The sequence below is a fragment of the Belonocnema kinseyi genome, chromosome 3 (assembly GCF_010883055.1).
Source record: "Belonocnema kinseyi isolate 2016_QV_RU_SX_M_011 chromosome 3, B_treatae_v1, whole genome shotgun sequence".
Taxonomy (NCBI): Eukaryota; Metazoa; Arthropoda; class Insecta; order Hymenoptera; family Cynipidae; genus Belonocnema; species Belonocnema kinseyi.
Window position 1 is genome coordinate 32,883,973 of NC_046659.1, and position 4,076 is coordinate 32,888,048.

Sequence of the window (4,076 nt, forward strand, 5' to 3'; positions counted from 1 at the left end):
TATTATGCGCATGAATCTCATGTCAATTGCGTTAATTTTACTCTTATCTTTTTCTTGAGAAGTCCATGTCTCGCTACCGTATAGTACAGTCGGTACAAATATAGAATTATGTATTGCGATTTTAGCTTTATTTGATATATTTTTACTTATGATAAGGGGACCTGCTCTACCAATGACCTTCTTACCTTCATTTATTCGTCTATCTAATTCCTCATCTATCTTCCCATCCCTAGTAAATAAGCTACCAAGGTATACGAACTTATCAACTTGTTCAATTCTCTCATCATTTAATAAAATATTGCATAGCGTTTTCTCACTCTTTCCTTCGAACACCATAGTTTTTGTTTTATTTGCGTTAATTTTGAGGCCCATGCTCTTCATGCTTGCATCTAGTTTATTCAACATTCTTTGTAGGTTTTCGATAGATTCTGCCATAACAACCTTATCATCTGCGAACCCTAACCCTCGTACCCTTACTGTTTCGAGATCCACACCCTCTTCGTCGAAGAGAGCCATTCTTAAACACTTGTCCATAAATAGTAAAAATAACCATGAAGTCATAACGCATCCTTGTCTAACTCCTTTAATAATATCGAAACAGTCACTCAGTTTCCCATTCACTCTTACACTCGCTTTGCTACCTGTATATATTCTTTTTTTAGCATGTAGAATCCATCCATTGACTCCATACTCTTTCAGAACTTCCCAAAGTTTACTTCTATCTACCTTGTCAAAAGCTTTTTCTAGGTCAACAAATGCACAGAAAACTTTTTTTCCTACTCTCAAACTTTTTTCTGTTATTTGCCTGAAGCTAAATATTTGATCCGTACATGACCTTCCTGGCATAAACCCACTTTGGACTTCCCAAATCTTTGTTTCTGTTATTTTTATTACCCTACGAATAAGTATTTTTGAATATATTTTACTTACGGTGCTTAAAAAGCTAATCCCTCTGTAATTACTGCACTCGCTTTTGTCTCCCTTTCTCTTGTATATTGGTACGATAATCGCTTTTTTCCAATCGTCTGGGACGTTTCCCATCTCGAAACATAAATTTATCAATTCGCAAACTAAATGTGGTATGTACTCGCCACCATGTTTAAGCATTTCAGCGTTAATACCGTCTACCCCGGCAGCCTTACCGTTTTTCAAGTTCTTAATTATATCCCTAACCTCAGTGACACAGACTTTTTCAATTGAGTTTTCCAACGCATCGTGTTCAACATCGCAGTTGTGGTGTCCTATAGATTCATCTCCGAATTGTCTCCTAAAATAGTCTCTGAAAGCCTCTAGTATTCCATCTGCATCATATACCATTTCCCCCCTACTATTTCTCATGTTGACAATTTCTGTACTTTTGTTTCCTTTCATTTTTTTATAAAGTAGTTTCCTGCTTCCATCAAAGTCGTTTTGTATTTTTTCTCTTCTTCTGCTCTAATTATATCTTTACTTTCTTTAACTAATCGTTTAAGTATCCTGTTTTCGCGTCTATAATCATTTCGACGTCTACTTATTTCCTCATTGCTAAGACCTGCGATGTTCAAAGTTCTCTTGTACGCTTCTCTTTTTGCTTTTTGGGCAGCCTGAATTTCATCATTCCACCACGCATCACCAGACATTCTTCCTACAACTGCGGTATCACACACTTCGATCGTGCATCTAACAAGGATATCCCGTAACATTGTCCAGGCGCCCTCTAAATCTTTGTTTTTTATACGGTCCTCCCATGTTGCCCAAGCTATGCTTTCGATTATCATATTTTGGAAATCTATTCGCACATCCGGTTTCTGTAGGTTCTCAATTTTGATTCACGTTTGTTTTGCTTTCTTGGGTCTCTTTTTTCTCCAACCCCGACCTAAGTTAATTTTTGAGATCAGAAGGTAATGATCAGTATTGTATTCAGGACCCCTCATGACCCTTGTATCTTTGACTAACTCTCTAAGTCTTTCATCCGCAACAACAAAGTCAATTATACTGCGGCTATTTCCTTTAGACCAGGTGTGCATGTGGATCATTTTATGCCTAAACCAAGTATTTGTAATAAACAGACCCCTTTCTAAGCATAGACCAACTAATTTATCTCCGTTATAGTTTATTCTTGGACCCCCGAAATTACCTAATACTCTTTCTGTATCCTGATTTTGGATGCCCACCCAACCGTTCATGTCTCCTAGTATAATTATTCTTTTCCCATGTTCGCAGATGTTTATTGTGTCATTTAAAGTGTCCCAGAAGGCGTATTTTACTTCTCTAGGATCACTATCAACCGGCGCGTAGCATGCTATAATAAATATTCTTCTGATTCCTACTTTCATTCTAGCCCACAGCAGTCTGGGAGACATAAAGCCATGGTCTTCGAGATGCTGCTTTGCTCTTTCATTCGAAATGAGACCTACTCCTTGTTTACCATGTGATTCACAGTCTACTCCTGACCATATTTCAAATCCGCCTTTCAACACGCCGTTTTTTATGTCTTTAGTTTTGCATCCCTTTTTCTTTGTTTCGGGCACGCATAAAATATCTAGTTTCTTCACGTCCATAGTTTCACGCAATTCTTTTACCTTGAGATCAGTTACTCCCCTGACATTCCAAACACCCAGTTTCCATTCGTCGCCTGAAACATGACCTTTAGATTTTCCGTGTGCATGCCTTTTGTCATTAAAAGTTCCAGTCCTTTCCGAGGCTATTTTGTAGTTATTAATATTCATTGTTTAGATTACACAGGCCGACAAAATTTGACAAAGGTCCGGAACCAGAGACCAGACCTAGTATACCCGAAGGTTTTTGCTGCGCTGAATCCGAATCCGACCTCAGAAAAATTCCATCACCCTCAGTTTTCGAGATATTGTAACCTAAAAGTGCAAAAAACACCGTTTTTGCTATATTTGAGGCTACATAGCATCTTGAAGAAATTTTTTTTCAAAAAACGGGCGAAAGCATCACAAAGGAGCACCCTTGCCCTCTGAAATCCATTTTTCAGATTCAAGATAGCTTTTTTTTTCATCGATATATCATTGATTGAAGTTAAGTATTTTCGCAGTTTCGTAACAACGTTAAAACACCCTATATAGCATATGTGAGGCTATAAGCCCAATTTATAAGTGATCGTATTCGATCGAAAAAATCTATATATAGGTTTTTGAGGTTGCTCATTAAGAATATGAAGTCAGATTTTGAAAATTCAATATTGTGGGCCTGTGTTATACGCCCAACTAACACCTTTATGCAATAAGTTTATTTTCTGAGTCGAAATCATGTCAAAGTTAAGTATCAAATCGTCATATGGTGGAGATTGTAGTTCTAATGTCAGTCCCGCCAAAAACTTCAGTTAATAAAGGAGGGTTGGGAGAGGGGGGGAAGTAGAACTGGAACCGAGAGAGTCGTCTTGGGTTTGTGTTTTTGTTTTCATGCTGTGAAGGTCACCATCCTTCAGCAGCGTTGTGATATATGGAAGTTAGTATCTGGCCGTCTTCTCAGACCGTCACCAAAGACGAGTCCAAATTTGAGTTAACAAATTGATGATATAAGTGAATGTTATATTATTCAATACCGACTATAATTTATATGATAACATTTTATTAATATTTGAATCAGAAAATTTTTAATTTCATTATTTACCCCAATTTTTGTTTTGTTGCGAAATGAGTATCGGAATTATGATTTCTGAATGATCCAAGTATATATTTTACTTTTTTCTGGAATATTTAAACATTTTATCAATAATACAAACTTTTAGAAAAACACCAAGTAAAAATTATTTGAATAATTCAATATAAAAGTAATTCTTTAACCCCTTGTATTTTATGAACAGAATAATTACTTATTATTAGCTAATTAATTATTTTACGGTATTTGATTAAATGAAAATTGTATTCATTGATATAAGATATGAACTTTTTAATAAAAACATATTTATGTTTAAGCTATTTTTATTAAAATTATATAGTTTTTCGTAATGTTCATGTTTTGAAATGATTATACGAATTAAATTTTGAAAATCATATGTACAAGATTTTTGTTTCTTACAAAAACAAGTATTGAAGGTTATTAATAACTAAGATTTTCAGGAAGGAAGT